The following is a 14,121-nucleotide window of genomic DNA, read 5'->3' on the forward strand; positions in this document are numbered from 1 at the left end:
AACATTCAAACATTAATGCTGTCCCAAAAGTTCTGGTACATCCACCTCATTTAAAACATCCATGCTATATGAAAAATTTAAGTCTTCCAATTACATTGTCAACAAAGAAACAACGTACAATATTTGTTTTAAAAATAGCTAGACTGTAGAACACGTTAGCCAGAAAATTGAAGGAATATATATTATGGGATTTCATTTAAATATTTAGTCACTTAAATGGATATTCTATATGTACTACTCAAAACCCTTTTGAGCTACATAATTGCAAAACTCATCTATTACCATCTTCTATGAAGACAGTCCTTGCTGAAAACAATCCAAATGTGGTAAACAAATTTACACGTATGCCATTGTCAAACGCTGCAGTTCTAAATCATGGATCTGACAGAACAATTAATGCCTTTGAAAAGCTAGTTCTAAGGAGTATGGAAAGGGAATACATTGCATCATAAGTGGAAAAATCCACAGATGTTTCAGGTTGGGCTTCGTTATTGGCATTTGTGAGATATATTTTGGAAAGCACAATGAATGAAAGCATGCCGTTTGTAAAACTTTGCTGGGAAAGAAAACTTTTTGAAATGTTTGAAATGAGAATACAGACAATAGAGTGGCTAAGATGTTGGATGCAGCTTTAAATACAGACTGAAACAAGGCAAAGAATGGGAATAAAGTTTTTCCTTATCAAATGTTTTCTGGGTATATTGTGCGATACACTATAATAATGAAATGATCATTTCTTTAAAAAAAAGGAAAAATTACTGTCACCTGTTGAATTTCTTTTTTTAAATTTAATTTAATTTAATGTTTTTATTGGGAAAATACCATACAGAGGGTTTACAATTACATGGGCAAGATAATGAGTACATTTCTTATCAAGCACTGTAGCCTCCTCTTTGTTTCCCCTTCCCATCCCTGCCCATCCTCCCCTCGCCCCCCAACATATATCTCCCCCCGCACAAAAGTTGTAAAGTTCGTTTTCGACATAAAGACTTGTACATCTCATTGTTGCAATGGATGCACCTATATCCCTATTTAAACGATTTCTTTTTCCCCTTCCCCTCCAGAAATTACACCGACATCAAATACAGTGAAAGCAGGGGTTATACAGTGGGGGGGGGGACATACAAAGCAACAAAGAAATACTCATAAATGTGTTAGAAACAATCATATGAAAGAAAAAACATTTGAATACATATCTTAAGGTTCATTTCCCTAACATCAACTTATCTGACCTTTTCTGCTTGACTCAGACATATACTAGATATTGCAAATAAGGGAAACCATGGGACTTATGTTTCTTTGGACCTGGCTTACTTCACTTAATATAGTTTTTTCCAAACCTTTCCATTCCCGAACAAATGGGGCAATGTCATTCTTTCTGATGGAGGCATAGAATTCCATTGTGTATATATACCACATTTTCTTGATCCATTCATCTACTGAGGGGCATCTGGGTTGGTTCCATATCTTCTTATCAAGCATTGTTGCCTCCTCCTTTGTTTCCCATTCCCATCTCTTCCCATCTCTCTCCCCCCTCCCCCGCACCCTTCTTCTCTCCCCTCCCCTCTGCCAAAGTTGTAAAGTTCATTTTTCGACATGTAAATATTCAAATATTTTTGCTTTTATGCAATGTTTCTAACATATTTATCAGATGAATTCTTTGTTGCTTTGTATGTCCCTCCCCCACAGTATAACCCCTGCTTTCACTGTATTTGATGTTAATATAATTTGTGGAGGGGAAGGGAAAAACAAATCGTTTAAATAGGGATACAGGTGGATCCATTGCAACAATGAGATGCACCTGTTGAATTTCTTTTTAAAGTGAATTTTAAATGAAAAGAATGAAGAAATTTAGATGGTTAATAAAATATTATCAAGAATTTTTTTTATTTTTTCTTAAAAGTTAAACTGAAAGACTAATACTACATTAAGACTATTATATATAGTAAGTTTCCTGTCATTTATTTTCCTTTTGTCCCTCCTTTTTGGAGGTGATATAAATTTGTTTTTTCAGAAAGACAATCTGGTCTTAACCACTACACACAAAATTTATGCTGTCCTCGAATCAGAGAGAATTTTTTAAAATTAAATTAAGACAATAGTAGGCTCATTTTATGCTAACACAAAATATAAACACCAATGACATTTTTCACTGAACAACCACTCATAAATAATCATGAAACAATAAAGTTAAAATCCATGTAATTTTTTTTTGTCAGTCGTGGGGCTTGAACTGTTGGCCTGGGCACTGTCTCTCAGTTCTTCTGCTCAAGACTACCACTGTATCACTCAGCCACAATGACAATTCTGGTTTTCAGATGTTTTATGGGAGATGAGTCCGGTGTCGTTTTCTGCCCTGGCTGGCTTTGAATCACTATCCTCAGATCTCAGATTCCTGAGTAGCTAGATCCAAGCCCAGAACCAAGTCCATTTTAAAAAAGCAAGTTTATTGAAATTTCAGCCTTTTTTTCCAATAAACAATGTTATTTTCAGCATTAATTTACAGCTATGAGTTATTTTTAGGTGTAAATTTCATTTTTTTAAATATAATTTTTACTATTTCTCATTTTCTCACAAAATACACTGTAATTGACTTTCCAAAAAGTCAATTATTACATATTATTTTACACACTATCATTATTACACTGTATATTACATATAGTGTGAAGTGAAAATAGTTTGGCCCATTTCATATAAATGTGTAGATTTTATTTTATTTAATTTTAGCATTATAAATTCACATCTGTGTTTTAAAACTGAGGAAAGAAGAATTTAGAGTTAAAATCAAATATGAATGTGTAGTGTGTCTCAATTGAACCAAAAATTCTGAGTTCACACAGACAAAATTATTTTCTTTCCACTAAAGAGTTTGAAGTAATACCATTGGAAACAGTGAGGCAAGAGGAAGAAGAATTCAAATCATGTCAAACATTGTCTCTGTTATTCTGCTACTCCCTCCATTAAGAAGACCTGCTCATTCCCAGTTGTCACAAAACTTCAAATATCTTAGAATTCTATTTGGAAAAGATCTGAATCACTGATGCTTTTTGTGCTTTATGTTATATGAAAAAAAAAGACACAAAACAATTAAAATAAAATGCACACATATGTTGAAGTCACCACAGCTGAAAAAACAACCAACAAAGTAGAACTCCAGCAGGAACAAACATATGTTGTGCCCCCCTTTTTTGCAAATACTAAAACCTAAAATACATATTAATTTGAGTAGAGCCAACACCTGAGCACACTAGTTACCCTGGCTGGGTTGGAGCATAAAGACAAATCTTCACTAGAATGGAGAGGTACCTGTCTCCATTCACCCAGTGCACTGTCAATGGTTTCTGCCCTTACTATCCTCCATTTCAATGCACTTTCCAGCCTGTGTGATTTCTCTCTAAATCTCATCATTATCCCAACATAAAACCATCATCCAAGAATCTTTTCTTTCAGAGTTGTTTATTTGCTCACAATCAAAGACACCCTATTACCTAGACAGGTTGTTTTGAATTGCAACTCCTCCCGTGAGCCCCCATTTTCTCTAAGGGGAACCAGAAGGCTGGGTTAGCTGAGTTTCAAATGAGAACAGTCTGACCAGTCTCTGTCTCAGAAATAAGGTTGTGTTAATTTGTAATTAAATTCATCTAGATGAACCTAATATATCAAATCCCTTGAATGGATCGAATTGTTTAAAACAAATGTAACTATGTGAAGTATGATCTGCACATATTTAGAAGAATAAAATGTGACAATATCAAATCACAAAAATCATGACATACTTAAAAATTCAGAAATTCAATGAATAAGTCCAATATTATCCATATTGAGAACTAAATACTACTGATTTAAGAAGAACAAAATATCCAAAAAATAGAATTTGAGCAGTGTACATGACTGTACATAATTTAAACTACTCCAAATTACATGATTGTAGAAGACTGGATGTGGATTATGTAAAGGAAAACATCAGCACATTATATAAATGAAATTAAAATTTCATGAAAGGAGAGAAGTACTTTCTAGAAAATAATATTTTAAGAAATGGTGGTCAAAATCTTTCTAGTACTGACAATATTGCATACCTTTTAGTTAGATACAAAAAAGACCCAAGTTACATGAGCTGATTTGAAACTTTGGCAAAGTAGCAGGATACAACTGTAACAATATTATGGATATTTAGTATGGCATGGAATTCATTTCCTCTTTGATCTGACAAATGAATATATGAAAGAACATAATTTCTCCAACTAAATATCAAGATCTAACTAAACGTATAATCAGAAAACTCATCATGCAAGCCATAGTACAACTGGGGTAAAAGAAAAATCAGTCATACAGATTCTGTATTTATTTTCAATGTTGAGTTTTCATAAATTATTTCCATTAGTTTGCGTTTTAAAAACATTGTATTAAATGATGTATACCTTGGTAATTTTGGATGGCTCCTTAAATTTTGTTCTGAATATAATGTATCACTTTAGTTCCTAACCCATGAAATGATGTTGATTACAAAACAAATGCTAATAACCAATGTTTATAACACACAAAATCTCATAAGCATGATACCAGTAAGCATGGGTTAACTTTGTGATATCATGGTCTCATGACTGATGAGATCTATCTGCATGAGTATTGTTGTACCTAGATTCCTCAGCCTAAATTTAGCCACTGTTAAATATGTTTATATCTATTTATCTATATATACGGATATATATATATATATAATATATATAATATATATATATATATATATATATATGTAGGTATGTCTGGCACCATCAGATATTAAACCTGAGTATAAAGCCTAAGGAAAATGATAAGGTAAAAATTTAGCTTTTCTGGATATATACAAAAATGCATTGTTTTAAAGTCAACCTATTTCTCCAAAACATTTTCAGCATTTCCTTTCTATATGTATTATTCTCAAGAAGGGAATGGGGAATGTGAGAAGAGGACTAAAAAAGCATTGTCTTCAAATATACATAATTTGGAATTACCTCTTTATTTTGTTATAGGCATTTTTGATAAAAAATTTTGTGTAATCGATTTCCTGGTCAGGTATAATATATCCTAATTGCATACACCAAAGTACATTCAGAAAATGGAATATAGAAATTAAGTAAAGAAAATATATTCAATAAATATCAAAACGTATATGCCTATAGAGATAATATTTTTAAGATTACAATGGAAATATTCTAATATAATAATTAATTTGATTGAACAATTAAATATTGACAGTATTTAACTAGAATACTTTAATGCTACTTGGACAAGATTGTCCTTCTAAATTAGCAAAACCAGTTTCTCCTTTTAATTCATCACGGAAATATCTGAACAAATGAACTCATAACAACTAGAATGAATTTTTGTCTTTTTATTAGCAAATATTAAATTCCCAAAGTATTTTTATTGTGTTATACACATATGTCTACATAATATAGCTTGCTAAATATTATTCTTTTCATTAATTTGATTATCCTGTTTTTATATGTTTTATTATGTCATCATACTAACTTATACAGTATTTGAATATATTTACTGCACACTATTTCTCTTCATGTCCTCACTCATTTCCCAAACTTAAATAGTTCCATCTTTTACACCTGGCTCAGGCATTTTATTTTCTGGGTCTAGTGTCTGCACATGAGAAATCTAGTATTTGATTTTCAGGGTATAGCTTATTGCTTTAATGTGAAGTTTTCCAGTTCCTTCTCTTTTGTTGAATATGGTATGATTTCATTATTATGTGTGGCTAAATAATACATCATTGTGTATATATGTATTTATATATATATATATATATATATATATATATATATATATATATATATATATATATTACAATTTATTCAGTCAGTGATTAAGGAACATGTAGGTGAATTCTGTAGTTTTTTAAATTTTTATGGGGAGAAAGAAGGATGTAAATAATGATGCTTGGAAAGAGAAACATGCTCTTTAGGAGGGCACATTAGTATTTCCTCTCAGCTGCTCTTTCATCAGTATTTCAATAATACATTATATTTAAAATATAAATTACATTTGCAAAGGTGTTCTGTTTCAGTATCTATAATATTTTTATTACAGTGTCACATTTAGTATGTCATGTGAGTATGGAAATGATGTGAGCATGACTATGTATGCATGTTTGTATATGTAGCTGACTCTAAGAAAACTGAGTATATGTGAGATACAGGATTCAAATAATAGTTTCAGACCTATACATTGCTAAATTGATGTACATGTCCTGTTCGTGGAGTGTGATTTCAAGATCACATTTTGGTAGGTTTCATACCAAGTAAGTAGATGTTTCTAATCCAAAATTATAAGGAAGAAAACAACTACTCTGTTTCATAATCATTTAGTCTTAGTACTCAAGACAATGTAATAAGTGTAAAAAATTATTGAGAGTATGATGGGTCAGTGGTAAGTCTTTAGAAACTCTACATTTTTCCCCAAAATCTTCAGATGTACTCTTTGGATATAAATTACAAATACATTTCGAAACATACAGATACAATGTGAACATATTATATATGAAAATATATGTACATAATGTAAATATATTTTATATTTTGTTATATTTTGAAGGTGAATCATATATATCTATTTATATTTAAATGTAATTCCTCTCATCATATACATATACATATATATATATACACACACACACACACACACACACATACACACATATTGTTTTCTTGTTTTGTTTTTTTTTTGTCAGTCTTGGACCTTAAACTCTGAGCTTTGGTGCTGTCCCTGTGCTCTTCAGCTCAAGGTGAGGGCTCTACCGCTTGAGACATAGCCCCACTTCTGGTTTTCTGATGGTGTATTGTAGATAACAATCTCATGGACTTTCCAGCCAGGGCTGGCACTGAACCGTGATCCTCAGATCTCAGCCTTCTGAGTTGCTGGGATTACAGGCATGAGCCACCAGCACCTGGCTATATTTATATGTAAGATTTGTCAGTGGAACAAAGGGTACAGAAACTATTATTCTTATCACGAAAGGACTTCATATTGGCAGGTATAATTACAAGAAGGCAAATGATGAATATTCACAGTGGCACAAAAATCCCTTAGGTGCCTAGTAAGACAGCACCTTTTTCAAGACACTTTATGTAGTATGAGAGGTTGGCAAGCTAAGCAACTGTAGAAGAGAGTGAACCCTAAGCATAACTGACAATTGCAGGAACCCAGTCTTCGGTGACAGATTTAGCAAGGTCTCTCTTGGAGATTCTTGTTAGGGACATGATGAACAATTTATAGTTTAGTTTTGATTACAGGACTCTTTTACATCTGTCACTCAGATATTAACTTAGATATAACTTAGATATTAACTCAGATATAAATTTAATATAGTTCCTTTTGCTCTAACTTATATTTTCATGGCTCAGGAAAGTGTGTTTGTTTGTGAAAACTTGGTTGTTCACAACGTAGGCATGGGTTTTTATTCCTTTTGAAATTACTTTTTGCAGAGTATTCTCTGAGATGAGCTTCTCTTTATCATATCATAGGAATAAACTTACTCTGATTCAAGCTAGCTTGTTCTCTTCCATTTGAAAAGACTTCTTTACATGTCAACAAACCCTCATTTACTTGCAAAAGTCTGTCAGTGAGCCAAACCTAGCTCACCCAAGTGAGGTGAATTCCTCTCCCATGTTTCCTTTACATTGAAAAATGGTAAGAACTGTTTAGCAATGCTCATACTTTATAATGTGAAGTGTGACTCCTATTTTCCATAAGGTTAATCAAGCAGAGAAATGGATTAATATGTAAAAAATAGCCTTTGAAATAGTCTTGAACCTTGAAAATTGTCCTGGGAATGACTTTTTGGAGAAATCTCCCTATTCAAAGATGAACGACTCATTTTTTTTATTGGGCTCGTATTGGGGTTTTGACTCCAGGCCTTGAATTCTATCTAGGCTTTAAATCTCAATGTTTGCACTATACCACCAGAGACAACCTTCACTTCTTCCTTTTTACTACAAGTGTAGAAAAGAATCTCTTAGGTTTATCTACTTCAAATAGCTTCGAATTGCAGTTGTCAAATCTGAACCTAACTAGTAGCTAGGTGTAAGTCATTGGTGCTCTTCTAGAACTCACTTCTTAAGAATAAACTCAAAAAAAGAGAATAAATTGTTCAATTATTCATGTATCGTCTGATAATCCAAATCACTTGCTACTGAAAGATAAAAAGAGAGAAGTTACAGATGAATATTGAGGAGAGAGACACAAAAAAAAGAAGGAGGTATGGGAGGATATATGCGGGGAGGGAAAAGGAGGAGAAGAAAGGTGGGGCGAGCTGAATGGAATTGCCTATTCCTCACTAAGGTATTGTTGGACAGTCAGTGCCTTTGCATTTATGTAGCCAAAGCTTTATATTTTTTGTAGTAGTAAGTTGAGATATAAAATACCAATTTCCAAGTAATAACCTATTAGTGTGTTTCCTCCTGCACCCAGGGCACCACAGTTAGGTTACTGTTACAAGGAAGACAAGAGTAATCAGTTTAAATGATTCTAAGAAACAATAATTGACATGCCAGGAATTCTCCCTTGTATGATGAAGTCAAGCATCACTCTTGTTCCCTCCTCCAGTCTTCCTCTCAACAGAATAGGAGAAACAGAAGAGGAAGGAGATATCTGAGTAATGATCATGTCTCTGTTTACCCTCTTCCCTTGGACTCTCAAACCATAAATCCAAAGGAGACATAACCTGAACTAGTGGGGGAAAGAGGGGGAAAATTCAGTCTAGCTAAACATGAAAATTTTAAAATAATTGGGGCAGCATTTCAAATACTGAAATAAAACTTTTTAAATTATTAATAAAAAGTAACTAAATTTATTTAAAATTTAGAAGACTACAAAGCTTACTATATAATGGAATCTGCATAATTAAACTGAATCCTGATTCTATCATCTGAAATTAAAACCATTCCTAAAATTCCAATACTAGATAAATTACCCTTGATATTCACTTAAACTGTGTAAATATGATGCAGAAAACATGACTTTAAATTCAGACTGCTGAAAAAGTAAGTGATGGAAATTCATGAAGGATAGCATCATGGTGAGAGCATGGAAAAGATTTTCCTTCCATCTTCAGTGTGTAGAGAAGAAAAAAGCTGTAGTGGATGGTCCGGAAGGTCCAATTCTGAATTTAGGACAGAAGGTGAATAGCAAGAATACCTATCTCAGCCACTTAGAGATTAGAAATGTGGAGAAATATCCTCATTAATGTAGGTGAAACATAGAAGAGAAAATGTGGCAATACCAAAGCCAAGTGCCAAAGGCAGAGATATTGAACAAAATACCATGAACTTGAAACAAATCTTAAAAGGGAGGTCTGGGCTTAAGGGGAGTAGGACAGAAGAATAGAGAGGGAGATGGTGGATTAATACAGTCAAAACACTCAAAGTATATATGCCAGAGTATAAATAGGAAACTTGAAGGGATAAGAAGGAAGCAAAATGGAACGTTGGACAATGATCCAGATGTATAGTAGTTTGAAATGTACATACACTCTATTCAACACTGACGTGATGAAGTGAAACCCCTTTGCACAACTATCTAAACACTACATTTTTTGAAGTTTAAATAGTAAGAGACCAGAAGCACAAACCTTTACAGATAAATAAGAGGACAGCATTGACACATTTTTGAGGATTTTGTTCCTTTCAATATACAAAATTTAATGTGTCAAGTCTGCTGCAAGTGTAAATTTTATTTTGTACATTCTTTTTGCAAATTGCTTAAAATATACAGAACCATATTCAACTATCAAGCACATCAATTCCAATAAAAAATATTACAAACCTTTAGGTTTCTCAGTTGTTTCTAAATATCTTAATGTAATTCATTGGAACTAATTTCATTCTAAATTTAAGTTTAAAATTTAAAATCCTTTTAATGGGACACAGGTATGACTAGATAACTGATGTTAGCAGAATCAGAATTATTCAGAAGGCTGTAAATGGATGTTTACCTAATTTTCTCTCTTCTGGATCATGGAATGCAGATTGTCCTTGTTAGGAAAAGGGAGGAGAATGGAAAAGGAATAGGCTGGAGTGGATCATCAACAGGTGAGGACTGTTTATTGAGGAACAGCGAGGGGCAGAACCCTTCCAGTGGGTTTGGAGCTTGTGCAAGGGAGCTGGGACAGGATCTGGGTTTTTTAGGAAGTATGAACAAGGAGGTAGAGGTTAATGAAAAGCCCCTAGGTCAAGGAAGGTGGGGGGCCTTTCAGTTGGGCCCCAAATGGGATGTTTACAGCTGGGCTTAGGTGGATTGCCCTGCCTGCACTTCAAAAGAGTTTACACATACCTGGGATTTTGCCTGCAGTCTGTATGGGCCTGGGACAACAGAGTGGGGGTCAACCCTTCATACTCCACCCTTAGATACATGAAATGAGAGGGCCAAAAAGGGAGAGGGAAGTTCTTCTTATAGGATCTTTGGGTACATAAAAATAATTGGGCTGAGATGGAAGTAGCATGGTGTTATGAGAAGAAAGCAGATTCCCATCATTTAGAACCCTGAAGGAGTATAAAGTAGGAGGGGCCTCGTGGTCTTTTCTGGTTACTTCCTGCTGGCATTGGGATGTGGAGAAGTCAATGGGGCTTGGGTTTTCAGTTCCCGGTCTGTGCTGGGTCCAGGGCAGTGTATGCAAACCCTCTGGTTGCCTGTAGTAATAGGATGGCCTTGGCTTGGTCACAGGTCCTGATTGAGGGCTTTTATCCTGTTAGAGAGAAACTTGTAAATGCTGAGATCAGGCAAAAGACTGCAAGGTGGAAGGAGTTGTTGATGTCAGTGACACAGGAAAACACAACCTGAGCACAATCCAGAACATTTCCAATTAGGTCATGAGCCCATAACTAGTCAGAAGCTAGGGCTATATTGAAATACTTAAGGGCTTGGTGAGAAACCTTGATCATTTCCTATAATAGCAGGTAACAAAGGCAAGAATATAAATACTGTCCAGTTAGAAGTTAGACAGATATCGATATTAGATGGACAAGCTTCTCAACTTATTTCTATTGACCTCCTGGCTCTGGTTAAATTTGAAAGGGCAGGCAAAGAGTAGCTGATGTGACATCATCTCCTCTTACTCTTTTCCACCTTTTCCTGGGGGTCTAGGTGCTTGTGCATGGCATATGGGCTTTGAACTCAAGGACTGAGCACTTTCCCTGAGCACTTCTGCTCGAGGCTAGTGCCCTACCACTTTGAATCATGGGGCGACTTTTAGCATTTGGCTGGTTAATTTTTGAGCCAACTTCCAGCCTGGCTCTTTGGTGGTGGTTAGTTGGGAGATAGAGTCTCAGAGCGATTTTTCTTCCCTGCCTGGCTTTGAACTGCAATCTTTGCCACAAAAACCCTTTATTACATCCAATTAAATCAACAAGGAGATCTATGGGATCAAGTAGAGCTTACATTCAAACTATCAAGAATTGATCAAAAATACATTCTAGAACTGATGACAAAACTCAATAGATGGGATGAGAGTTTGAGCACAGCTTGGCTGCCTGGAAAACCTGATAACCAAAATTTACAGGAGCACTCCTGGCCTTCACATGCTTCAATAGCAAAACAACAGCTGACTTTTTCAGATCTAGCTGGGTAAGGTTGATAGAGAGCGTCCCGCAAGAGTCTTTGTTTTTGTAAATCTGAAGAAGTCTTTTACCAAGAATCATCTGTGTGTGATGGAGTCAAACAGGAGTCCAGTGTACCATGATGGAGGTAGGATGGTCCCAGGCAGGATCAGGGCTAGACTACATTCCTCGGATGAATTGTCAAATCTCCTGTTTAGTTGCTTACAAATTTATACACAGACTTGTTAAAGACACTTAAATTTAGATGGACATATAGAATTACATGCTAGTTTTAATGTAAATCACAGCCAACTATTACATAATGACTTAAAAGCTGTCTTTTTTTTATTATTTTATTTTATTTTATTTGTGAACATACTGTACAGAGGAGTAAAAGCTGTCTTTTAAGGCATACTCATACCATCTGCTACATACTCGAACTTTCTGAAGACAGAAACAAATATGTGGAACAAATATTTTAAGACAATTCTTAACTCTTTACTGGTGTTTTTTCCTCACAGCTGGCTAGGAGCTGAGCTGGGTTTCATTCCTTTTACTACTACCTCGATAAAAATGTTTTCTTTTAACAAATGGCACATTTGATAGGAAATATCAGTACTAAGAAAAAGAAGAAGATTACTTTTTACACAGTTTTTATGTACTATGAGATTATATTGAACATGCTCACACACACACACACACACACACACACACACACACACACACACACACACACACACTTAAACCAATGTTTTTGTTTAAAAAATCGGCCATAAGTTTTATGGAATTCCAGTGGCAAAGTGATATTGTTTTGCCCAATATGATAAAACCTCGTGGTCAATGTCAGAAAATTAGGCAATACCAAAAAATGCAGGGCAAATTTTGACAAATAATTTCCACCCTTAAATAAACATTGAAAAAAGCAGAAAATCTTTAAATCAATTTTGGTGATGAGGCAGATTAGTATATGAATTGAATATATTAACCCCTAGAAGAGTGAAGAGGAGAGAGCAGTAAGGTTGATGGAAGAGTGGGGGTTATAGAAAAACCCATCATTTGGCCTTTGTCTCTTCCTAGGTGTCAGCTTCCAGGGCTTGTAGACAGAATTGGGGGAGGGGGGGACTGAACAGGTTTGTAAGGAGAATAGGTAGAACTTTTAACCTGAAGACATTTAAAGGAATATGTGGCTTCATCATGAAGGTATTGAAATGTGCGTTTGAGTAATTGAATAGAGAGAGTTATTGGAAGAAGTGAGAGGGTGGGATTTCTCTTCTGAAGTCTCCTTGAGGAGAAATCAAGAATCTAGACTTTGAACTGAGTTGTCTCAGGAAAGAGAAAAGGATTGGATTATTGTTTAAGTCCCCAAAAGTACAAGGACTGGTTTGTTCCGATTATGGGATTTCAAGGTGGTAAATGGAGAGAGGAGTGTCCTCAGTGTGTTTGCCAGCTATCCACTGTCAGTGACAATTAGCGAAAGGTCCAGAGTAGCGGACCCATTTAATTAGGGTCTGGAAGGGAAAAAGGTGTATTAGATATAGAAAAGGGTTGAGAAATGTATACATATGGAGTAGTTTGTTTACAGTGATATTTAACAGGGCTGTTAGCTTGTTGTTTTACCTTTGGAAGCCTAAGTCCACCCCTACCTTGTGTCAGCTACACAGGCAGGCAGACAGGCGAGCAGAGGGACAGGGATTAGCAGAAGGAGTTTGCTTGAAACAGATAGTTTTAGCCTAGAAAATCTGGACCAACTGCAAATAGCAAGAGTGTAGTTAGAAGAGCAGGGAAGGAGATAAGGATCTTTGGTGCTGGAGGTCATCAAAGAAAAGAGATAGAGAGAAAGGGAGGGGGTGAGAGAAGTGGGTGAGAGACAGACTGAGCTGCGATAAGATAAGGAGTTACATTTTTAGAGGAGATGATTGCGAGGCTATTGGCAGAGAAGTGCTGGGTTAGTAAGGCAGGAGAGCAGGGAGGGGGACCTCTGGAGTAGAGGTCAGAGAAGGACTTGGTGGACAGAACAGAACAAGCAGAGGGCAAGTTTTCTGGAGCAGAGATAGAGGAGGGCTTATGTTTAAGGTACCTTGGATTCCTCATCATTTCGTTGGAGAATTGTTTAAATCATTAAAATTAAAACCTAAAGTTACAAATTTAGGCCAGTGGTGGCCATGGTAAGAAGACCAGATTTTGGTAGAAAAACAAGTCATTTAAAAAAAATAATTTTTATTGTGAAATTAACATACAGAGGGGTTAAAATTAAATGAGAAAGGTAATGAGTATATTTCTTACCTAGCATAGTTGCCTCTTCCTTTTTTTCCCCCTACAATCCCTGCCCTCCCAAATCCATGTTTCTCCCACCCCCTCCGCAAAGTTGTAAAGTTCATTTTTTTGACATAGCATTTTGTATATGTCATTGTGCAATGGGTACACATGTATTCTTATTAAAATTATTTCCCTTCCCCTGCCCAAATTACACCAACATCAAATGCAGTGAAAACAGTGGTTATACCATGGGGGAGGGATATATGAAACATTTTTTTTT

The sequence above is a fragment of the Dipodomys merriami genome, unplaced genomic scaffold (genome assembly GCF_024711535.1).
Source record: "Dipodomys merriami isolate MVZ:Mamm:240054 unplaced genomic scaffold, mDipMer1.0.p SCAF_61, whole genome shotgun sequence".
In the NCBI taxonomy this organism is placed as follows: domain Eukaryota; kingdom Metazoa; phylum Chordata; class Mammalia; order Rodentia; family Heteromyidae; genus Dipodomys; species Dipodomys merriami.